The sequence below is a fragment of the Haemaphysalis longicornis genome, unplaced genomic scaffold, assembly GCF_048455015.1.
Source record: "Haemaphysalis longicornis isolate Haplotype H1 unplaced genomic scaffold, Haemaphysalis longicornis Haplotype H1 scaffold_62, whole genome shotgun sequence".
NCBI classification, from domain to species: Eukaryota; Metazoa; Arthropoda; class Arachnida; order Ixodida; family Ixodidae; genus Haemaphysalis; species Haemaphysalis longicornis.
Genome location: NW_027526410.1, coordinates 517208 through 543094, shown reverse-complemented (window position 1 = coordinate 543094; position 25887 = coordinate 517208). Strand labels below are relative to the sequence as shown.

Below are 25887 nucleotides of genomic sequence, written 5' to 3'. Positions count from 1 at the left end.
TTTTTTCGTCTGTATTATTAATATTAAAAATACTTTCTAAATAATATTAAGGCTGATGTCCTAAAACCTAGTTTTGCGTTTGTAATTATTTTTAACTCTTGAAACGGCCACAAGGGGTGCGAAGGACGCCTGTCGCATTGCTCGTAGAATATCTGTTGCTTTGTTTACCTCGGTGGCTAGGTCAGGCTTCGTTTCGTGAATATCCCAATTGCTAAGGCAACTAGGGCAGTGTGTTTAGGACATCTAGATTACATTCCGACCAGCATGGCGAAATTCAGAGCGCGCAAAGCAAGGAAGCGCAAGTTTGCTGGGAATTAACACACGCCGAAGAGGCTGTCTTCGAACGCAGTAGACGCCGGTGCTTCGGCGACTGCCAAGAAGCTTGGCGACATCGCAAAAGCCTACGACGCTCCACTAGAGGATTGTACGCTGCAGCGAAACAGGGTAGTGGACATTTCTATCCTTTCGGATATGTTATCATCGCTGGCATGTAGTGAATGCTTGAAGACTTCACTGAAGCTGGAGGAACACTCGAAACGAGGGATATGCTCTACTTGTGCAGTCGTGTGTACCGATTGTGGGTTCGAGCTCGTATTCGATACATCGAGAAGACTGGCGCATGCCATTGAGAACAATGTTCGTCTCGTTTACGCGATGCCCGAGCAAGGAAAAGGGCGTGCAGGTGCGGAAGCACTTTCTAAAGTGATGACCATGCCTGCCCCTCCACGTCACTACGCCTACGACAACATATCGTCTCAGCTTTCTGCTCCCGCCAGAGAGGTGGCGTCCAAATCGATGATTGATGCTGCTGCGGAAGTTGGTAGTGTTGTGGGGAGTGCTGCCTGTGGCCTTTCAGGAGATGGAACATGGCAAAAGCGTGGACATTCGTCTTTGAACGGCTGTGTATCAGTGATTTCTGTCGACACAGGAAAGATTATTGGTGTTGAGGCCCGTTCTAGCTCATGCAAGTCTTGCAAAGCAAAAAGCAAGATGAACCTACAAAGTGCTGAGTACCAGGAGTGGAACGCAAATCACACTTCCTGCCAACCAAATCATAAAGGAAGGGCCGGCACTACGGAGACGGTTGGTCTATACGGAATATTTGAAAGGTCGGAAACAACCACAAGCTTGAGGTACCTGCAATACTACGGTGATGGAGATACTAAGAGTTATGCGACGGTGAAAGACATGTGTAGAAAGAACAGTGTCCAGAAACATGAATGCATTGGGCATATCCAAAAGCACGTTGGCACCGCCTGAGAAAACTCAAGAAGACAGTGCGCGGACTTGGAGCTAAAGGGAAGCTCACAGATGCCCTCATCGACCGCCTGCAAAACTATTATGGCATTGCCATAAGAGCTAATGTGGGGAAGGTTTCTTCAATAAAACAGGCTACACTAGCCAGTCTGTTTCACTGCAGCTCTACAGACAAGCATCCGAGACACAGCCTGTGCCCACTTGGACCTCAAAGCTGGTGTGGGTACAGAAGGGTAGAAGCACTCGGACAAGTGAAATATGTGCACAAAGGAGGGCTTCCAAGCGACGTGCTTAACACAGTGAAAAGAGTGTACAATGATATGTGTTCGGATGAACTTCTGATGAAGTGTCTGCATGATGATGATGAATAAATCTTTATTTGCCAAGCTGGTGCAGATGTTAGGGCACCCGCCCGGTGGGGGGCTTCCGTATTCCGGGATACCCTGAGCTCGGCTGGCGGTCCAGGCCCTCTTCACCAGTTCATGCTGAATCCCAAGGTCCTGGCTCGTCAGGCGGTTCACCCACTGCTTGTAGGAGGGGGAGGTTATTTGAGCAAGGCCTGGGGCCTTCTGGCACTCCCAAATCTGGTGGTACAGTGTACCGGACGTTGGACAGAAATGGAAGGTAGACGGGTATTGGGTGGGGTAAATCGCATAGAGTAGAGTTCAGTGGGGGTACGTATTCCTCTGTAGTCTTCGAAAGGTGGTGGCTTCTGCTCCTGTTAACTGGGAATGCGGAGTCGGGAAGGTTCTTCAGCCTTGACGGTAGTAAGTGAGAGTGTCAGCATACGTGACAAGCGGTTCTCTTTTGGGCGCCGCAAGCGGTGTTTGTCCCTCTATGGTAATGGCCCGGCGTATAAGCGCGCGGGCAGCGGCGTGAGCCGCCTCATTACCTTCGAGAGATTCGTGTCCAGGTATCCAGATGAGCAGCGTTTCTGGTATGCGAGCAGTATTATTAAGAATTTGAAGTGCCGTTTTGCTGATGCGGCCTCGTTGGTAACTGCGGCTCGCCGCCTGCGAATCCGTCAAAATTGTGATTGCATCTTTTCCTGTCGTGATGGCCAGGGCAATAGCGGCGTCTTCAGGAGCTTCCGTTGATGTTGTGCGGACGGTAAGGCCGGTTGTTACTTGCCCTGCTGCATTGGCGACACACACGACGTGGGCTGGCTTGTTTATGTACGCAGACGCGTCCGTATACCTTGTTGTTGGATTGTCGCCGTATTTATTATTCATGGCTCGTACTCTTGCTATGCGTCGAGCTTTGTTGCGGAGTGGGTGCATGTTTTTCGGGATGGGGGCTACCGTGATGGCTTGTCTGAGTTGGACGGGAACCTGCTCATGGAAAGACACAAAATGCAAATGAGTGCTTCAACGGTCTCATATGGCAGTGGGCTCACAAGGAGGTCTACGTAACCTTGCCTGCACTATTGATTGCCTTGAATGATGCTTTGGCACGCTTTATTAATGGCAGCGTTAGCACCCGGGAAGTCCTGAGGAAGGCTGGCATCGAACCACGGTATTACACCACAAAAGCATGCATCACCATAGATCAGCCACGCATCCAGAATGCCAAGCGCAGGCCAGGAAGAAAAGACGAGCAGCTACACGAGCTAAAAGAGACTCTAGTGCATCTGGCGAAGGACCGAGCTATAGACCTGGTGCATTTTCGGTCTCTATGTAGTGTTCTGCACATGTCTTGCTAGGTCTGAAAACTTTGTTTACGTTTTTCTCAAAACAAGATTTTTCTCCAGCTCATGTGACGGAAACTTTCATAACCTTTTTCTGGCTGTGTTTTTCGAACTGAAATTTTATATGCTCATTTCGAACATATATGCCTGAGCAATGGACCAAAATAAAAGAAAATGGTGCGATAATTTTGAATTCAGAGCTCTATTTGCAAATAGGTTTGGTAAAAATTGCCATTTTTTTTTTCTTTTTTTCTTTGTTTTGAACATTGCTTTATTAATATTTATTGTATATTTATCCTGGTTAGCCCAGACATGCATAGCCCAAAGATTTTGCTACACCAATGCCGAAGTTTTACTACATTAAGCATTTCATTAGTAAGTTATCACAGCTGGCGTGACTACCACTTGTAGCCCATTTTTCGAAAAACAATACCCTGACAAAAAATAAACAATATTTTGCAATCAGAACAGCTGGGTAAGGTACATAAACCATGCTTATCCTCAAGAAAAAGTTATACCAAGCATAGCTCCTTTAAAAAAAACTTTTTTAGTGGCCTACCACCTTAAAACGTGTAAGTCCATTTCGCATATGACCAACTCTCAAAGAATATTGTTTACCTTGATCAAACTTTGGTTTCCATTTCTTGCTAAGGATAACCTGCAAACTTTTTTGTGCATTTGAGTTGTTCATATATATTCAGAAACAATAAGGTATCGCAATTAAGTTCCTGTTATGTATATTTTGTTAGTTACAGCTGGTTTTTGAGCGTTTGATGAGGTATACCACGACAAAAACTAAACCACATCAGTTCTAAAAATCACTAACATATGTACATAGACGTATTTATTACACTCTTTTATTATCACGGGGGCCCAAGCTGTAATTGTGGATTACTTTATGCTTCTGTGTGGTGTTTTTTTCTATCTTCAACGCAGTTTTATTCCTTTGGTTACATTCATCTTCTACAAGATTTTGCCCCACCTGAAGTTACGCTAACATTCATATTTTTTTTGACAATTTGGATAGTGGAACGTAGACGAATTCTTTAGTATTAACAAAATGTAGGGTTTGCTGTGATGAAGATAAACAAGCCGTACATGTTAAAGATACTAAACGTGTAAGTTCTAAAAGCTAGCTACGATGATAAAAGTAGTCGAACGATTCTACAACAGGGTGTATGCGAACGATGTTAAACCAGGAGAAACTACTCAGCGTACAAGCTTAGCTTACGACGTCCCACAAGAAACTAAAGAGTGAGTAGGAAGGGTCGCGAGGTGTGAAAATAGGAAAAGCTCGATGGCATGACCGTGGATCTCTTATTCTAACTGTAGGGTTTAACACGCCCACGCAACGCAGGCGTTGAGGCGCGCCTTAGTAGACGGTTCCGGATTTATTTTGTCCACCTGGGGATCTTTAACGTGCGCCGAAATCTCGTACCCACCCATGAATCTTCTAAAGGAGGCAGGAGATATTGTACGGGAAAAACTTGCCACACTGTTTTCTGAATGCGTAAGACTAAAAGTTCGCATAGCCTGGAAGAACGCCATGATAGATCTGATTCTCAGGAAGAGAGACACCAAAGACCTTCAGAACTAAAGACCCATCATCCTAATCCCTGTTGTATGCAAGCTGTTCACGAAAGTAATAGTTCACCGCATAAATGAAAGCCTAGATTCAGAACAACCTAGAGTTAAGGTAATCTCCTTTTATTGGCAATTATATACTACGAAAAAGCATTTGATTCAATAGACATCGGAGCAATGTTGAAGGAGTTCAAGGACCAGTTAATTGAAGCAACCTACGCAATTGTCCTAGACCACATATACGAGACATGTACGGGCAGGATAATCTTTCACGAGCAAAGCGAGTTCTTATCTGAAAGGGATTATGGCAGGGCTATGGCGGGGGCGTCATCACCGGCATCCCGCATTGGTAGTATAGCATTCGTTCTAGGGATCAATGGAGTTCATTCGGCAATATTTGGGAGTGTATGCCGAATGCATACCAGTCCTTTCCTATTCTGCGCCGGATTTTTTCCTCGTGGTAAGGATCAGCTCAGACTATTCCTCCCTTATAGTTATATTCGTCTACTCTATCTAGTGTTTCGTCACACGTGCAGAAGTGGGTGCATTCAGCATGCTTATTTATCATTACCTTGAAGTTATTTATAGTAATTTATAGCCCCACGTCGAACCTTTCTAATTATAATTCTTGAATCATTTTTCGCAGTTGTGCAGAATCACTTATAAATACTATGCCGGCTGCAAAACTCAAATTATTAAACTTTTCTCGGTTAATCCACAACCCTAATTTTCCCCAGTCAAACTCCCTGAAGACCCCTTAGAGACATGCTGCGAGCAATTTTGGAGAGATGGTATCTCCCTGTCATGCAATGTGTGCCCGGCTGCGCCTGCGATTTCACACTGGGGGAATAGTTCTTGCAGTGCTTTCGTTTCACGCTTTACGGGAAATACTGGGGCCAATATTGATTCCTTATTAAATAAATTACCTTCCACAACTGCTTTTCTGCACGCAACTGACCGTGTATTTCCTACAAATTCGCCGGCCGCACACGCATATACTATTTGCAGCTCCGGGGCAGCGACGTCGCCGAAGCGTCGTAAAGCCAAAATACGGATTTCATTGGCGCTTGTGTTGAAATGCAGGGCGTCATGGACCTTACTACGTATGCTGCACTATTGAAATTCGCAAAATAGAGCCCCATTCACTACGGCACGTATGTTGTGGGGGAGCAGTTTTCGCTTATGGATCCATTCTCGGTGAGACGTCGGGCTACCGGTCGGCCGACCGGTTTTGTCGGCGTCTTCGGTCGGTGGGCCAGGCACATGAGGCGGAATTTCCATCGGTCGACGTGTTCGCGTCGCCGTCGAAGGAGTATGATTACGTGGTCTGAGAACTCGCCAGCGTCGCCGTCGAGTCGGGCAATTAGGGATAGGAAACCAGCATCGTGAATAAGGAAGCAAACTCGAGTATACGATATCATAGCTGAAATTAAAAAAAAAGAGAAATGCACTTTGGATGGCGTTGTAGTGAGCCAAACCAACAACAGGTGGTCCACGAGGGTTAAAGAACGGTTACCGAGAGACAGGACTAGAGAAACAGGAAGTTAAAAATTCGATCGATAGACGAAAATAGAAAAATTCGGAGGCAACGAATGGACTAAAGCACCGTAGCGCAAGGTCGTGCGGTGGTCCATGGGAGAGGCCTTCGTCCTGCAGTGGACCGAAATAGGCTGTTGTGATGACGAAATAATTCTGAAGGAAACGTTGCGTACTTATTTTACACATACACATGTGTGCAATGAATGTGGAAATCTTCGAAAGAAGTGTGTCTGATTTTGTCCTCTGCCTTCGAGAACGACGACCGCCTGAGCTGCAGAACCTGCCTCAACGTCGGCGAAGTAGTGCAACTTTTGAAGTTCTGCCTGCAGAGCACATATTTCGGCAACAAGTAGGACTTTTCCAAGGACGCGAATGGAACTGCGAGGGGGGATGCTGCTTCCGTAACCAGAGTAATGGGGTAGTGAACAAAATTGAAAGGACCATCCCGGAAAATTTCCCCGAAAAGCACAGGTTGTGATTCCGGTACCTGAACTACTCTTTTTGTATCGCCAAAGAAAGATCAGCATACAACTTCTTGTCGCAGCTAAGTTCGATTGCACAAGGCATTCAGTTCACCACGAAAAAAACGGCAAGCACCTTACCATTCCTCGGCGTGTTGATGAAAAGACAGCCGAATCACTGAATTTACTGTGAACAGGAATCCCACCCATACCGGCGGTTACGTAAAATTACAGTCTTACCACGTAAATTCCCACAAGTCTTCTGTAGCCTCAGATCTGTTACTTGGAGATAGAACAGTATACTCAATATAAGATGACCGGAAGAAGCAAGAAAAAGCAGTAATCGCGGACCTGAAGAAAAATGGATACACGAGCAACTTAATACGTCGCGTCAAACGCCGTCTCCACAGATCGGGCTGCAACCCTAGACATTCTGCTCTATTTAGGCCGCCGTACAATACCTCTCCGGCCTGCGCCGTTTGACCCCCCCCCCACCTCTCCGCCCGATGACCTACCCCGTATTGCCCTCTCCTTTGCTAAAGGAACGAGTGAAACATTATCCTGCTTTCTTCGGCAGGAAGCCAATATTTTCTCCCAAAAGACTGTGTCACCGCTTGTAAGGCTGATGCCAGACGGAAAGAGCGTGCACAAAAAGAAAACGCCTAAAGAGTAGTCTGAAAAATTGCTAGAGCACAATGCCTTGCTAGTTACAGTGCCGAGACCAGGAACTTCCCAGAAAATCTGCAACAGCACAAAAACGGCGTGCGTAAGACGAAGACTCAGCGCAGTGCGTTGGCCGAATAATGTGGAAAAACTGACCACATGGTTGATTTCGATGGTGCTTAGCTAATCGGTACCGACACAAATTACTCACAGAGAATACTTATCAACTCCTGGCAAATACAGGGGATTCGCCGAGGCCTGAATAGATCCCTAGGTGCCTTTTCAGCCATCGACACCCATGGCCTCTGCCACGAACTATTGGTCACCGCTACACAAGCGCTGCTAGCCTACGCATGCGCGCTGCTTCATTCTCTCCCTCTTCCACTTACCTTACCTTTCGTTCTTATAAAAACCCAAGCCGGATATAAACGGTATCTTTTGCCCTGGCCACTCTGTTCGTGCATTTCTGGGCGCGGCAAAGCCGCGGGCCAGGTTGCCACAGTGGCGACAAGGATTTGAGCAAAAACGATACCCAGCTGCTTCCTGAAGGCGGGCAAGCAGCCACCCCACCCACAGTCAAGAGTCACCGCCTCCCGGAATTCAACGCCGACACAGATAAGTGGCAATCGTATCTCGGGAAGGCTGAGGCATATTTTGAAGCGAACGAAGTCGCTAACGATGCCTGGAAAAGAGCCCTTCTTGTCGCAGCGCTTGGGTTGAGAACGATTGGCACCGCAGAAGTCAAACGCACTCCGGTATGATGCTGTCGCAAAAGTTTGAAGCGCGTATTATGACCCACGACCAATCCGAAATTTCAAAAAGCTTCGAATTTTTCCAATGAAACCAACAGGAACGAGAGTCTGTTCACGCATTCGTAGTGGAAATACGGCGCCTAGTGCATAAATGCGACTTCTCGTCCATGATGCTTAGGATGTTAAGGGACCGTATCGTGTGCGGGGTACGTTTAAGAAATTTGCAAAACCAGCTGCTCGCAAAACCTGTGTAGACATTACAAGAAGAGACGCAATTGCGTTGGCGGCAGAAAGTTCAGAGTAAGATGCGGAGAACATAAATCGAGAAACGGCCCCGGTAACAGTGTTGGTAATGAAGGAGCAACGCTGGTTCCGCGACGTCAGAATAAACGCGATGGCGGAAAGCCATGCGAGTGCTGCGGAAAGCATAATCATTAGCGCGCGACGTGTTCGATGCGTGGGAAGCTCTGTTACATATGTGAAAACAAGAGCACTTGGCACGATTGTGCCAAACGATCGACAATGCGTTGAGTGTAACAGTACAAACCGACGACAGCGATAGCAGCGCGTCGCAACTTTGGTCCAACTCTTCGAAGGAAACGTTCACGTGGAGCGGCGTAAAGCTGAAGATAGACGGAGATACCGGCTCGCCCGTACGCGTCATTCCGAGAGCAAACAACCAATCCCACCGTCATCAATGGCCGAAGGTGCAGGAACCGTCGATAAAGCTGTCGTGTTGTTTGCGGAAGCAACCCGTGCTCGGAGTACTTTCAGTGCGTGTCTGTCACAGATCAGCGGAGGTTGCCTAATCGTCTTGGACTGCGAAGGTCTTCTCCTGTGCGGTCGTGATTTGTTGCAGAAACTAAAAAAGCAGGGCGCAGCAGTACTCCACGTAGTTGTGCCACCACTGGAGTCAAGCCCGGGGTCGCTGCGAGTGCCTGCTGTGTTAGACCACTACTACGACCTGTTCACGGAGGGCGTATGACTGATGAAAGGCCTTCACATCAAGCCTGGAGCGGCCCCGAAGTTCATCAAGGCAGGAAAGGTACCCCATGCTCTTCTCGATAAAGTTTCAGAGGCATTAGATCGACTCGTCGCGGCGGGCATTATATCACCAGTCACCCACTCCAAATGGGCTACGCCTATTGTTCCAGTCTTAAAGAAAGACAGAACAGTTCGCATTTGTGGTGATTTCAAGATTACGTTGAAATTGCTATGCGAGCTGGAACAATACCCCCTGCCGCTTATCTAGGATAAGTTTGCACAATTAGGTGGATGAGAACGGTTCAGCATTGTGGATTTGCGCTGCCCTACAAGCCGATTCTCTTGGCCGTGATAAACACCAAAATGGCCTCATTTGCTTCAACCGCCTGCCGTTTTTATTGATTCGGCACCTACGATATTTCGAAGGCATATTGAATCAATCCTACAGGGCTTGCCTGGGGTGCAGGCGTACCTGAATGACTTGCTCATAGCGGAGGAGGGTGACAGCCAAAACCGAAATCTGATGGCTGCGCTCGAGCGCTTTCGTGAACATGACATTAAGCTTCGTGCTGATAAGTGCCGCGTAAGCGAGCGCTTGGTTACATATCTCGGCCACCGTATCGACGCTAACGGACTCCATCCCATGCAAAAGAATGTGGATGATATCAGGCTAACCCCCTCCTCGCAGAATGTCTTCGAACTACGCTCATTCCTGGGCATGGTAAATTTTTATAACAAGTTTATGCCCGACTTATCTACTATTCTAACACCGTTGTACAAACTGCTGGAAAAGGGTGCTAAGTGTAGGTGGAGCGCGAAATAAAAGACAGACTTCTTCGAGGTGAAGAATTCGTTCTGCACGACACCCGTACTGACTCATTTTGACCCGAACCGTGAGCTCTTTTTTGAGTGTGACGCGTCTTCTTTGAGTGTGACTTTGACCCGAAGTCACACTCGAACCGTGACCCGAACCGTGACCCGAACCGTGAGGAGGAGGAGGAGGAGGAATAAACGTGCATCTGAAGCTGTCAGCCCTGGGGAAGAGTCCTCATTCCAGGACCCCTTGAGTCCGTCCGGCTTCTTGGGCTCGCTGCACCAGCCAAAACTGGTCGTCAGGGTCCGAGCTGGACAGTGCTCTCTCCCAGTGCTCAGGGGAGGGGAAAGGCAGGGGGGGTAGGTGGGGGTTCTTATCACAGCCCCACATGATATGGTAGAGGGTGCCCGGAGCCTCGCAGAAGCGGCATTGCGAGGAGTACAGGGTGGGGGCCAGAATGGGTGCTCTAGTGGGGTGGGGAAATGTGTTTGTCTGAATGCCTCGGAGGTGGCGCTCTTGTTCTTTGGTGAGGCGTTTGTGCGCAGGAGGATATAGCATTCGTTCCAGACGGTAATGCTGAGTGACTTCGTGGAATGACAAGAGAGGGGAGACCTGCCACTGCTCGCCGAACTCCTGGCTTGCCCGGTGGGTCAACTCTCGGGCACGCTGATGGGCAGCTTCGTTGCCAGACACGGCGGAGTGGGCTGGAGCCCAAATAATCCGTACGGGGTGTCGAGGAGGATGCTCGAGTAGAATTTTTCGGGCAGGTCGGGATATGCAACCGCTGGAGAAGGTTCTACAGGCTTGAACCGTGAGCTCTTCTTTGAGTGTGACGCGACTTGTTTTGGCGCTCTTTGCCCAAGTTGGCCTTGCACCATAAATGTCCATCATCATCATCATCATCGAGTGTGACGCGTCTACATACGAAGCTGGTGCTGGAATTTTTCATCACACCGAAGGCGAGAAGTGACCTTTCGGGTTTCGATCGAGAACGCTGACAACTGCCAAAAGAAAGTACTCTCAGGTCGAGTGCGAGGCGTTGGCTTTGAGATTTGCTGTTGTTAGTTTCGGACACGGAGCAAGAATATATAGGAGAGGAAACGCCCATTGCGGCCGGCGCGATCGAGCGACCAGATAATGTCACATGATAACTACGGCGACCTACGGACCTCAGCAGCTGCGGCAGCGAACAATTTCACAGCGGCACCTGGTTGAATGTATTAAAAGCAGTACTGTTGTAAGCAGCATTCGCCACAAGGCGTAAATCTCTATGCGCTCGAGTTGCTGCACGACGCGGCAGCAGCTCGATAAACGCCCGTTTATCTCGGACGTAGCTCGCGCGCGCGTGCGCGCGTCATAAACTGGCCGGCGCACTCAAATCGCTTCGAGCGCATCGCACGCGAGATAAGTCCTTGCGTTTACAGGCTTTACGTTTCTTTTTTTGGCGTTTACGGGTTTTTATTTTGGGCTTGGTGCTCCCGCAAGATTGCTTACGCATTAAAAGAAAACACCCATTTTATTCGCTCGTACTGGCTGGTTTAAATTTGACAGAAAATTAATCGCGAAGACAGGCTCTTCAGCCAACGGAAGCGCAGAAGAGCGCACACACTCTCGCTTCGGCCACGGAATGTTTCGGCGGCCCGGCGAAACGCCGACGCGATGCCGCGGCCGGGTTGGACTGGGCGACGCGAACAGAACGCGCGCCGGCCGTGGCAATGACCGCGCACTTCCTTCGCTTGCCTCCAGATGCCGGAAACTTGACGTTCGCCAAGTGCTTGTGACGTTATCAGGCTGCCCCTGGAAGCTCAGTTTCCCCTCCTATTTTATTCTTGCTTCGTGGTTTCGGACTACCTGTTGGGGCGAGAGTTCACTCTGGTTACGGATCACCAGCTTTTGCTGGGCGTGTTAAGGCACGACCGTCAAACCCCCGTTATTGCGGCAGCCAGAATCCAATGATGGGCCCTACTACTTGGTGCATACAAGTATAAACTGCAGTACAACCCCGGAAAAGTTATGCTCAACGCAGATGCATTAAGCCGGTTACACCAATCTCTTGAACAGGAGCTGCATGATGCCGAAAATACGGCCGAGTACGTCCTCGCTGTGAACCAGTGGGACGAGCCTGCGGTACCATCGGACGAGCTTCAGGTCCTGACGCAGTCTGACAGCCTACTGTCAAGTGTGTGCAGGTACGTCATCCAAGGGTGGCTGCAACGCACTGCTGAGGAAGGCACGGAGATGCGGGAGTACCACAAAAGGTGGCATCAGCTGTCCGTGCAGTGTATTTTGCTGCACTAGGGCCATGGTGTTGTGGTTCCGGCAGAAGCCAGGAAGAAGCTACTGAAGTTATTATATAGAGCTCATTAAGGAGTTTCCGCAATGAAGGCAGTTGCACGGTCAAAATTTTCGTGGCCTGGCTTGGACCACGATATTGAGCGCTTAGCCGCTGTGTGTCAGAATTGCGTACGGGCGTTGCCCATGTCACTCGCGCAAGCACCCATCCGCTGGCCAGAGACACAGCAAAGATGGTCGCGACTGCATGTTGACTTCGCGGGACCAATACGAAACAAGACGCTGCTTGTCGTCGTGGACTCTCACAGTAAATAAATTGAGGCCATTCCCCTGGCTCACGCGACCTCTCACAGCAGAGTTGGCGCCCAGCGAATGATGTTCAGTAGATTCGGTCTGCCATGCACAATAGTGTCTAAAAAACTACCACCTACCCTCACGGGAACCCTTGTGTAGATGCGACGCATAAGGGGTTCACGTTGCAGCGTTGGACAGCGGAGGAACGACACTGGAACGATGGAGCGGAGCGGCGCAGGCACCGCGTTTTATAGCGCGCATAACGGTGAGGGGACGCGCCGGCGCCAGTGCGTCTGCCGCGGCTATGACGCAACACAATCCAACACAATCCAAATCCAATCCAAGCCAAGCCAAGCCCAGCCAAGCGAAGCCAAGCCAAACCAAGCCAAGCCAATCCAATCGAATCCAATCCAATTCCCCTCGTGAGAGAGTGTTCGCTATCGGAGAGGAGAGGGGGTGAGCAGCGGAGAGCGTAGCTGGTGCGGCGAGGAGAATGGGGGAGGGGCGGACGCCGACGACGCCGGATGCAGGGACAACGCGAATGAATGAGATGCAGTCGCATCTAATAATGGCACGCCATTCACCGGGTGGGAGTTCAATGAGTTCTTGCAACAGAACGGGGTGGTTCACGTGCGGGCGCACCTCTACACTCCACAGAGCAATACAGTGGCCGAACGTGCGGTTCGAACCATCAAAGACGGACTAAAGAAGTGTGGGGTCGCAGACTCGTCAAATACGTTGTCTAGGACGCCGTGCCGCTGTAGAAACACGCCGCTCCCGTCAGGACGCTCACCATCAGAAATGTTGTTGGGTTACAGGCTCCGCACCCGGCTAGACATGTTTTCCTCCCAGGAGCCGATCAACAAGGGATGTCCAGTCTTCTTAGAGCGCCGGCTGGAACTGTGCACCCGTAGATCCTGCTTACCTTCGCAATTACGGCCGCGGTGACAAATGGACGCCTTGGAAGGTCCGGTCAACCTCGGGGCCACACATCGTGAACCACCGCCACATGGACCAGCTCAGGCGGAGAAGCATTGAAGAACCTTCGGCTTCAGAGCATCCCGCTAGGCCTTAGATAAGCCCGTACCCGCCAGTACAAGTCCGCGAAATACCAACGGCTACTGCCCCCCGTAACCCGTACCACCCGCCTCCAGAGCTACCACGTTCCACAAGTATCAAGAAGCCAGTGGAGCGTTATGCATTCTAAGAAGGAGGAACGCCACGAACTGTTGGTCACCGCTAAACAAGCGCTGCCAGTCAACGCATGCGCACGCCTCCATTCTTCTATCTCTCCCACTCCCCCCCCCTTAAGTTCGTTTTTATAAAAACCCAAGCCGGACAATAAGCGCTATCTTTCGCCCTGGCCACTCCGTTCACCCATTTCCGGGACTGGTCCAGCCGCGGGGCAGGTTGCAACCACCTACGACGCGCAAGGGCGAGATGCAGTAAAAGAAAAAAGGAAAAGAAGACACCTTATATAACTACTGCTTCTGATCTTACACAGTCACCCCTGAAGAAGCAGCCGAGGAGGCTCCGAAGTGTTGTGACCGCTTTTAATAAACGCCCTTCGCTGTTGTATTTGCGGCTTCCCCATAAGTGTGCGATGGGCGACTATTAAAAACTAACTTCTATATTTTCAATTTTGCGCTCATTATGCACAACACTCCGCTCAAAACGAGGATATCTTCCCTTTATTAGGTTTTATAATAACTGCTTGTATAATATTTATGATTGATTGATTGTAGGTTTTAATGCGTCGATGCAACGCAGGCGATGAGGCGCGCCGTAGTGGAGGGCTCCGGAATAATTTTGACCACCTGGGAAGCTTTAACGTGCGCCGAAATCTAGTACGCACGGGCTTTTTTGCTTTTCGCTTCCATCAGAAAAGCGGCCGCCGCGGCCAGGAATCGAACCCGCGACCTTGTGCTCGGCAGCACAACGCCTTAGCCACTGAGCCACCATGGAGGGTAATATTTATGATATCACCACTTTGCTTGCTATTGCACAGGTTACATGTTCGGCCAGGTAAATTCCAAAGCTTTCTTCTATTTAGCCGTTACCATTTTTTACCACTTCAGGTGTGACTGGAAATTTCGCCGCAGTTATAAACAAAATGACGTTGACAAATTAAGATTCTCTTTTTTATACTCTAAGAACTTAGTTATGCTGAAAAATGCATGATTAGATAGGAGAAAAAATTACGGCCTTGGCTCTTGATTGTCATAAAATTTTATTTGGCCTCCAAATGTAAGTCAATATCACATCTGTGTCAAATTGGTATCATAAATGTACCATAACATAGCTTCGCAGTATCTCAGTTTGGAGTTTGGAACGGTTTATGGTGTCGCGCACAACAACAACAAAAAAACACCAACAAAAACATGCAAACACGGTATACAAGTAGACATGCTGTCTTCGTAGACATGTCTTCGAAGACAAGTAGACATGTCTTCGGAGGCCGTATTCTTTTCGCCTTCGGTCTACGTAGTCACTCTTATGTGCAGGGAGAAATATGTTGCCTGTCTAATTAGACATGACCCTGTTTCAAAATGCAGTAGGACTCACTATAGCGTTCTGGAGGTTGTAGGGAAAAGAGCTGAGCAAGAAGATCCGTAACTACCTTATATACACAGACATGAAAGGAATGTAGGCACATTTATACCGCTCTCATATATGGTATTATAAAGATACACTCTCGAAGATCAGGTATGAGCATATGACCTCACCAGCTGTGACCTCAAATTAAACTAATATACTTTTGTCAACCATAGATCAACGTAAACCTGAGTATTGAGGTTGAACTTGGAGTAGGCAAGCTTATTTCGGCAGGCGATAGGTGACCCAGACCTTACCTCAACCTTCATTGACGCTTAACTTCGCCTCTAATTCGACGTAACTACAACCTGCAGTACATCCCGTATCAACAGACATTTATTGTGGCTAAACCATTAGATATCGATTTCATGAAATACTTGAAATTCAGTGTAACGTGGAGCCAGCGGCTAACCATGCCGTGAGGTTAAAATAGCCGCCCTGAATGAAGGTTTCTTGAAAGCACGACTAACCGTACAATAGTTTGCATGCCCCTGGTATTCGCCGCCACATGGGGCCTGAGCTTTCTTCCACACCCGTACGGTTGATTGCGCAGTACGGCCTAGTTGCCGGCGGGGTTCACCAAGAAAGCGTTGCACGGCGCGAGGGCCTCGAATACTTCTCAATGTCTGTCGTCGTAACCCCAGACGGGCTGAAGGTGTTACGCGTGAAACTGCCCCGAGAGCAACACGAAACTTAGACAGAAATTTCAACCGCAGAATAATAAAAAGCACAACTAGGCTCTCGCCTTAGCATTATTAGACCGTTCCAAATATTTCCGTAAGTTTAATTTTTCATTCATATTTAAGGAATTTTTTCACATGTAAACACAATTTGCACCCACGAGGACTAGCGCCTGGCCGACTGACCAACTGCGTGGCTGGACGAAGGGCTGACCGACTGACCAACCTATCGACCGACCATGTGATACACCAGCCGATTGATTGACTGGTGGAGGTAACACGCATTTATTGTGCGAACAAGGGATACAAAGATGCCATGCTACGCTTTAGCGAAGTTTGGTGTCTAGGGGAGAGGGATTAGGTAAAAAGTATGACATATCCAATGGGGTACGAAATTCAAGAAAATGGTGAAGGGCAGTGCCGTGTTTGTGCCCTCTTTTTTCTGTCTGTGTCGGTAGCGCTGTTAATATGAACAAGTACCAACTCGCCCAGTCTTCCGTTTTAGTCTTGAGCAAGTTCCGTAAAGCAGTAAGCAGGCACAGTTCCTCACGCTGACTGAAGCGACTTGGATAATGTCCATCATAAAAGGCTGTGTGGGCTTGCCAATCCTACGTTTTTGAAGGCTTGTTGTCTACAGTCGACAAGGCGAGGGCAGTCCCACAGGATTTGCGCACTTTCGTTATTTGCTGAGCAGCGTGAACACTCGAGATTATATAGACCTGTAGCGTGAAGCTGACTGGTACTTCGCTCAGCTCACTGTAGGCTGCTGGGATAGTACTGGCAGCCACGCGCTCCTGTGTTAACGCTACGCGATCTCACCACTGTACATCTTAATCTTTGCGTAGGATATCACCAAGATGGAATTTTCAGAAATACCTCCTGTAGGGGGGAAAAGCAAAAGCTGTGTTTTGCTAAATTCACGATTGTCTTCATCACCCGTTCTGATTTCTAACTGGTGGTAATCAACGTAGCAGGCGAAATCTCTTAAAGGTAGTTGCTAGTTTTCAATTCTGTTTGTATTCTAAATGATCCGAGACTCCGTGTGCACGTATATGGGATCTTTAGAGATATTTCCCTATATACTCACATGAGGCACCGGCAAAGTGGACTAACAAACTATGTGGTTAGGGGAAATTGGCCGTAGTTTACACAAACGGGGATTGTGCGACGAGTTCCGTCGAAGAAGAGGGCAATGTATTTTTGTTGCGCATTCCTCTGTCCGAGAAAGATACTTAAAAGACAGGGTTAATCAATAGTCCCTCCCACTGTCTGCTCCTCTATTCTTATCATTCGGGAGGTTTTAGCAGCGCAGGTGTTTCCTGCGCCGTAGAGTTATTCATTTCGGAATCTGGCCGTCTCCCGTGCCAGCCCCCACATGACCATGCCGGACTGCTTGTTTCCAAATGCTTCGCTTCACAGAGCAGCCACGTGACTTTCGTGAGGAAATTGCGCGCTTTGAGCGCTTTTTAAAAGCCGCCTACTGTTCGGGCTTCGGGGCCTCGATGTGGAGTATGAGTACTAGCGCCAACGGCTCGGGTTCGATCCCCAACAGGTCTATTTGTTCGTTTATAAAGCGAAGCTATTTGCCTTTATCCGCAAAGGGTTCTTTCGCGACCATTGGGGTCAAACAGAAAACTCACGCGAACAAATAAGAGCAGTTACTGGCACCGCCAGAAATCGAACCTAGAACTAATACAATAACAAAGCGAGAGCCCGTTGTCTTACCGATTGAGCTACGAGCCCACGCGGAGGCGGGAAAAACAGGTGGTGCACTCACCAAGCACATCTGCGGGTTGACCCCCTGCATTCTCGCAGAATGCCGCGTGATAGCGTCACGCGACCTCTTGGGCTGCTGTGCGCTCCGCCCACGGCCCGGGTAGCGGCCGTGGGCGCGCCTTCCGCTTGCGCAAGGAGTTGCAAAATTTAAAGGAAAGTCACACCAACGCATGGCATCTCACTTTTAGCACGCCACTGTGCTAAAGCCTGTGGCCTCCAGTGTTCACCACAAAAATCAGAGATCCTTGTCGCCCGCCCGCACGCCAAACGCCACATCAAGGAGACATTGAAATACTCCATGATGGCCAAGCCGCAGCATCAAGATCCTGGGCCTTCATCTCCAGGCCAACACCTAGGTGACGTATCCTTGCAGCGCCTGAAACACAACATCTGTTGTGAAAGAAGTTCCCCGATTCCCTCGCATGCTGACATTATCATCATGATTATGTAAATAGAATTCATGGTATACCCTCTGCACGTCCCAGCCCTTTGTCTTCTGGTTTTCAACAACTTTGGTGCAAGAAACCCGGGAAGAAAACACCCTTGACGACTCGGAAGTATCCGACCTTGGGTCCAAGGACGATGGAGGCCAGAGATCCCACGGATTCCGACGGACGTGCGTGCACTCTGAAGGTCCCATGAAAATGTTCACCACAGCGTAAGTTCATCCGCACTGCAAAATCCCGGTGAGTGTATCGTGACCCGCATTCCACTAGAAGAGTATGATGGCTGACACGAAAAGAGGACAGTTTATTGAATCTTCGTGCTATGAGAGTCTCTAACATAAAGGGACAAGCACTCCGAGTATTAATTCGGAAAATTCGACCCGAAGCCACTTCCGCTGTTAAGTGCCTGCAGCCCAGTGACCTAGGACTGAAAAGCCTTCTTTACCACCTCCAAGAACACGAAGCCAAGCTGAAACAGCTAGACAAAAAGCCTGAGCCACACGTAGCTCCCGAATATCTCGAAGAGGAATTTACGACATGCTTTGAATGGGAGGGGATCAATAATCGACTCGAGAACCAGATAACGGTGCGTTTTAAAAGAAAGGATCACCACTGAATATCAGCGTACTACTAATTTACTATCCGGCATCAACGACTCTTCACTCGTAAAGAAGTCTACGAAGAAATTGACAGATAATCGAGCTCCGCATAATTTAATTCCGACACCGCCTTTTACGATCGAGTACCCCGCTAATGAAGCTGTTCCCAGTGAAACTTCGCCAGAAGACTTCCGAACTGCAAAGCCTGAATTCATTCGTCCGAAGCACTCACAAAAAACACCTAACAAGAGGGACCAATGCGAGCGTGAGCCACCTTCAACAGTACTCGCCCGAAAGGAACTCCCACGGGACATGGATTACGACATGCTTCAGCGGATACAAACCGCCCGCAAGGCAGCAGCAAAGATAGGCCTGGAAAACAGAACTAAACCCCTTCGTCCTTGCCAAAAGCCATCTGCATCAATCAGGCCTTTTCCCAGGTGGTTTACCCGTCTGATAGTCAAACTAACGAACCGCATCGACCATCTTAAAATGCACGAAGAGGAAAAACTTAGGCAACCACCGAAGTCCTGGATTAGGCGCACCAAAATAACTCACTCTCGGAAGCGACAAGAAAATCATCCGTTCCGAAAAGACAACATACCACAAAAATACAGTGAACCAGAAAGGTATGGTCCACACAAGTGTCATAAATGATTTCAAGGGATTTGCAAGGAAATCAATGACCCTCATATGAAACGTACTTTCATCAAGCAAGCTGTGTCTGCTGTCAACAAGACTGTCACCGTCCGCAGGTTTATTTGCCAGAAATGCCACCGACGCTACAAACACCACTGGAAAATCAAGCCGTCGTCCAAAAACGGAACTGGATGAAATTTGAAAGTGAATGTGCCAGTGAAACGGACCTCAGTGGTTGGCAAACTAGATTACTTACTGTGTAGGGGTGGGGAAGGTATTTTGAAAGAAGAAGTTCCCCCATTTCCCTCGCATGCTGATATGATTATCATCATTATGTAAATAGAATTCATGGTATACCTGCTGCACGTCCCGGCCCTTTGTTTTCTGGTTTTCAACAACAGCATCAATCAAATCACAAACATGATCAGGCGAGTTGCCACCAAGAAGCGAGGCCTCAAGGAAGCCGATACATTTCGATTAATTCAAGCTTTTCATCTCTCGAGGATCTCTTACAGCACCCTCCTGTCTTCTTCTCGGGAAGGACATAAAAATGCTTGATATAATGATTACAAAGGCGGTTGAGCCGACCACTGGTCTTCCAATAAGTGCGTCCACGGAGAGGCTGCTTAAGATGGGGCTCCACAACATGGTGGAAGAGGTGATAGAGGACCATCTTTCTAACGAGAAGCTCCGAATGAGCAGAAGTGCGGCGGGTCGGCGCATCCTTCACCATATTGGCTGGGCAGCAGAGGATGTTACTCCGGTTAATGTACTCCCGGACTCTTTGCGACAAGAAGTAAAGATGCCCCCTTTGTTTAGAAATATGAACCCCTGACACGACGAGGGTCGCCGACAAGCACAGGCTCAAGCGCAAAACACAACCTTCGGCTGGGATCATGCAATTCTACACAAACGCCTCCCAACATCGAGGGTAAGAATACGCCATCATCGTGGCTACCTCCAGAAGCAACCTTCTTGCATGTGCCTCACTCAAGACCCGAGACATGACGGCTGCAGAACAGGCAGCCATCGCCTTTCTCTCACTCCACCAGGGGTTCGGAAGGTAGTCACTGATTCCCAACAATCCTACCGGAATTAGCTGTCGGGGTGGGTGTCCCGAGCTGCACTGCGTGTTCTAAAAACGCTGTCCCCAATCGGTTCCATTCAGCTCATCTGGACGCCCGCTCACGTTTCCATGGAGGGCAACGAATACGCCCACCAACAAGCCAGCACTTTTACCCCCTAGGCTAGGGAGCTGCACGAAGAGAGCCAACCGCTTGTCACGTTCAGGGACATAATCCAGCATTATCGCCTTCAGTGACCGACCCTAACCTCGCCTTACCCTGACCTTTCCAGGGAACAACGAACTACCCCGCGGCTCCTTCCTAAATCTGACGCGTGTTCACTTATGGCACCGGAATCGCTACGACGCTTAATGTAAATTTTGCTCAGAAGTAGGAACACTCCGCGACATAATCGGGGACTACGACTTTAGCCCTGACCACCCTCCTCTCTTCCCTCTGTTACAAATCGGCCAGCGCCGCAGTACTTCCCCGCATCACTCCTCAGCTGTGCGGCGAAGCCACTACGTGCGCCTTTGAAAACAGGCGCCACCATGTCGGTGACAAGTTGCGACAAGCCGCGTCAGACGCTTCGCTTTCGGCGCATTTCAAAACTTCGGCGGCTGCCGGCGAGGCTCGTCTCCACGCTCTTCAAGGACACAGAGGCCCCGCGAACTCAGCGGAGTCCTCCTCTCTCCCCTCTCCCGGACTCAACGTGCGCCGAGGCTGTGAACGGCTTACGAACTCTGGAAAGAGCGTTGTGTGTGTCTGTGACATTCGTGGTGTGTTGCAGCTTGTTGCGTTTTGACCGTTACCGCTTTTGGGTATAAATAGACCCCCGCAAGCGTTGTAAACCATTCCTGTTAGAGCAGCGAATCGATGCTGTCGCTCTGCTGGAGTCCTATATTGTAACCTCGCCCGTCGGGGCATTGTTCTTTGGCTTCGGCTCACCTCTCGCTATGAAGTAAACAGTTTACGTTGGCCTATCAGCTCTGGACATCTTCCCGGCTGCAGTCGGCCCCCACGGTCGCAACACCTCGAACTACCCAACAAGAGCATTGGGAGAGGCTGCTGTCCAGTCCCTCTCTGCCAACCCAGCTTCAGCTGGTAAACAGAGCACAGGCAGCGCGGACTGCATAATGGCTCAAGTGAAGGAACCACTCCCCTGCGCCGCCTTCTGGGCCATTCAGAAATCTGAATAAAAGGATTTCCCCTCCCCCTCGTTCTCCTCCTTCGTCTCTGCCGCCGATCTCGTCGCCTCCGTCGGTGGCGGCAGAGAAGAAGAAGTGACATCTTGTAACAGTGGGTTTGAGCTTCGTGTAATTTTATAAAAAAGAGTTTACATTCTTGTGCTACGCCAGTACAACTCAGCCAACCACCGTTCATGCATCATCCATTTATTTCACCTTAACAAAGAATATCTCTTGGAAGTAATAAAGGGTGTGTTTGAGGGCATTTCACTTGCCTCTGGTTTCACTATTTGTAGAGCCGCGGGAATGAATTTAGGTGACGTCGTATGGGTAATCGTTGTGGGTGTCATTCACAGCGTCGCTTTCCAACCAGAACCGCAGGGTGGATTGGCGCGAATTTTTTTCATTGTTTATTTTTTATAAACTTCATGTTTGTTCTAAACACAACTATAGACGTTGTTCTTGTTAATAATGGTGATTTGGTGTGTTTACAGTCGCTTTAGGTTTGGGGCGCAGCCAATGGCTTCATTAAATTACCGTTCTCCATTGCGCGAACAGACATGTCCCATGGGTGCTCTGTGCAGCGAAGCGTTTGGAAATACGCTGCCGGGCTCCCCTCGAAAGAAATGCCAGCGTCTATGAACAATACTATAATTGCCTTCCCACCCACTGCCTCCCCTTCACCACCTTCTCTTCTTGTTCTTGATAAATATAGCTAATTTTTATGGTTTTTCTTATTTCTACTTTTTATACTTTTGAATTTGTATGGGTTTCATCACTTTCTGATGCTACGTCCTATATTCGTGCAGTTTATTTTTTTTCTTTTTATGTCACCTCCCTAACAACCTACTTTAAATGCATTTGTTAACTGTATTTCTTAATTTCGCAAGCTTATTTTCTCTAGGTGTGCGCCCCTTTCCTGGCAAATCCCCCTGCGTGGGTATGAGCCATATCTTCTGGCAGCACCACCATCTCCTCTGTGTCTGCTAGTGGCGCCCATCCTTTTCCTTGTAAATACCGTAGATACATTTCCATCGCCTCTTCGCCTGGTAATATCTAGCGGTAGAGGTGCTGGGCCTTTTGAGAAGACGGAGCTTCACAGGTGTAGCCAGATTTCAATATACCAGCTTTGCAACGATGACCCAGTGGCTGCTGCTGCCGTAACAAGCCCACTTCGCAAAGAGGGCCTAGCGGGTAGTTCCACACTGACGAGCCCTCCATCATTCTGTCTGACCCCCGGGACCCTGAATTCTATTAAGGGACGGATGACGTGGATGTGGATGACTGAATCCTGATGTACGAGCGCATCAGTTGCCACAGCCGCTGGGATCCGACACTCATGCTCGTCAACGTGTATTTCAATTTTAATTTACGGTCGAAGTATGGCTTCCCAAGAACGAGGAACGTCTCACCAACTGGGACATTTGCAAGGAAGAGCTGAAAGCTATCTTCGCGACGTCCACTATTCGGCAGCTAAGAGCGGAGAACGATATCACTTCCCGTGCGGAGAGTCCCAATGAGTCCTACGTCGCACACATACAAGACGTAATGGCCCTTTGTCATAAAGCTTACCGAGAAATTTCGGAGGAAGACAAAGTGGGAAACGCGACAGGAAACGTAAACGACGCAGCGCCCAGAAGTGACGCTGCATTTTCCCACCGACGAGAAAACCCTCTAACAACGCTGCCTGCTGATAAGGACTTGTTGGACGTTAAATTTGATGGTGTCCCTGTGAGTGCAATGATCGACGCAGGGGCGCAGGTATCAGTGAATGGCGCGCATCTTCGCTCCCGCCTGTGCAAGGTTTTGATGCGTGCCACTTGTTTTCTACGAGTCGCTCATGGAGGAACTGCTGCCATCACTGGCTTGTGCACTGCATGTATCGCTATTGCTAGTCACGATTCTTCTGTCTTATTCAGTTTGAGAGCATCGCACTCATAACTTCATGCTTGGCCAATATTTTTTGTCCGACCATTCTGAGCTCATTGAGTGTTCTCTTCGTGTCGTCCACCTTGACGTATCCTTGTTGCCAATCACCGCTGATGAACCCTTGCCCCGTCTGCGCTGCCTCGAAGACGCCCGTTTGCCACCTCAAGTTCTTTCTTACGTTCAAATATACGGTCCTCCCTATGTTGCTCACGGGAAGTGTGATTTTTCTAACCCTAACGGGATAGTGTGATTTCACCACCAGCTTCCGTTTTACTGGAGCCCAACGTGACACTCTTACACACTGTCGTCACGATCACGCGAAACCGTACTTCTCTTCCCTTACTAAATTTCAGCTACTCTACCCAGCTTTTTCTGCAAGTTGTCACTCCGGGCCTTTTAAATGCTGTGCAGGAATACGAATATACAGGAATGTTTCTGCATTTGCCGTCGATTCTGAAGAAAATACTGGCCCTCACATTCTGGACGCGACTGCACCGTTTGAACCTTTTTGCGAATATTTTGGCCCCAGATTTTCTGCCTGCCCAAGCCGATAAGCTCCGCAGACTTCTTACTTCATTTTGGGACATTTTGAATCACAACAAACGCCCTTCAAGGAAAGCCTCCTCAGAAACACACCGGATTAACAACGGCAGCGCGAGCCCCATTTGCAAACGCCCTTATAGAGCCTCTCGTGCAGAGCGGCCAAGCGGACAAGACGCTAGCGAAGGACATCATTGAAAGTTGCATCCCATGGGTGTCTCCAGTGGTGATAGGGAAGAAAGAATATGGGAGATGCGTCGAATATTGGCATCTCAATACAGTCACGTCACAAAGAAGGACGTGTATCCGCTCCCAACGATAGACGGCGCACTTGACTCCCTTCACGGCGCGAATTGTTTTTCATACACTGACCTTCGGTGTGTATATTGGCAAATAACCATAGATAACATTAACCGTAAGAAACTGTATAACACGTGATGGGTCTGTACCAATTCAAAGGATTGCCACTTATGATGCACTGGCTGCTGCAGGGCGTCAAATGGTCCGCGTGCCTCTCTCACCTGGACGACGTTATCCTATTTTCTCCTTCTTTTGCCACCCATGTCGAACACGTTTAGGAAATTCTAGCGATTTTACGGCTCACCGGTCTTCAGCTGAATTCGTCCAAATGGACGCATGTGCTTCTTCGAACGCCGTCGGTCGCACCTCCGCTTCGTCACTTCACCTTTCCGTCACTTCACCTTTCAGCAGCTATACAAGCACGGCCACCGACGGCGGAACACGCAGGGACCCTCCAGTCCAAGTTTCAACCTCCGGTGAGCCCCCGTTTATCATGAATCTCACTCCAAACATCGACCACGCCGGCACGGCCAGCTAGGCCTAACTGGCGCTTCGGCGAACCCAAGCGCCGTGGCAACGGTAGCGTGCCCCTGCGTTGCTCACCCAGCCCTCCCCCAACAACACGCCATGTCCTCCGAGACCGATTCCCGCCGGCAAACCGTATACCACCCCCGCCGATGCAGCCAAGACCTCGCAACAATTGTAATGCGCCCTTCGGGCATCCCACTTGCGAAGACCGAACCCACTGAACTCATGCAACCCCTTGCGGCCGCCGACCACCTTACCCCGGGCGAAATTACCGACTCAATTCTTCAGCCGAGACCACAGCAGAATTTGATCGCCGTCAAAACCTTCCGCCCATCAGCTCAACAGAAGCTCCTAGTCATTCGCTCCTTTCTCCTGGCCTCAGCGGAAGTCCCTGTCACAACGTAGAAAGCAGCTCCCACAGATTCCTGCCGGGGTGCCACTCACGGCGTCCCAGCTGGAACCTCTCCACAAGAACTACTATCCCATCTCATCTCCACTGGGGCTCCCATGATCAAGGCTGGCATGATGGATAGCACGGAAACAGCCCTGATCACTTTCGAAGGATCCTTCGTCCCCCGCTACGTTCTGTACTACCAGACCGAATACCGATGCCACCCAGAACACCCAAAACCTCAATTCTGCCAACGGTGCCATAAGATAGGCCACCGCAAGGACGTGTGCACTTTGCCCCCTTCTACAGAGCTCTGTCAGACGTGCTCAGAAGACCTTACCAAGCTTCCGCCCGCCAAGAGCACGACTGCTACGCCACCTGCCGCAACTGCAAAGGCTCTCATTCCCGCACCTGGGCAGAGTGCCCCGAGAAACTTAAAGCCGACACCAAGGTCACCCAACAAGCCTACCGCCGCCGACTCGCTACCCGCAAAACAGATAACCAATCATCTCCTGCTCCGCAAGCACCGGACAACCACCGTTCCAGATCCCAGTCTCGCCATCGCCATCCAAACACCACGGTCAGAATCCACCATCAATGACAAAATTCGAAGCACAACGAGACCAGGCCTACCGAACGCTAAGACGCATCGCACTCACCAGCAGCACAGGCCCCGCAACATCAAACCGTGAGCCAGCCACTTTCCCCCTTCCCTCCTGCCCGAGGCCCGAAGCCTGCCTCTACACCTATCACTGCCACAGCTTCATACCGCGATGCACTTGCCCCAACTGTAGTTACAAATGCAACTAACCAACCCCCTGTACCTATCCCCACCACCATCCAAGATCTCTTCCTCTACATAAGCGCCAAATTTGATGCTCTCGAT

General features: G+C 49.4%; 1 long non-coding RNA gene and 1 pseudogene across 1 annotated transcript in view; one reads left to right on the top strand and one right to left on the bottom strand.

Moving 5' to 3' along the window:
• The window catches only part of LOC144144110 (uncharacterized), a 142145-nt gene that overhangs the window by 13707 nt on the left and 102551 nt on the right, over positions 1 to 25887 (bottom strand). The window lies entirely within an intron of this gene.
• LOC144144127 (uncharacterized) lies at positions 265 to 24620 on the top strand (annotated as a pseudogene).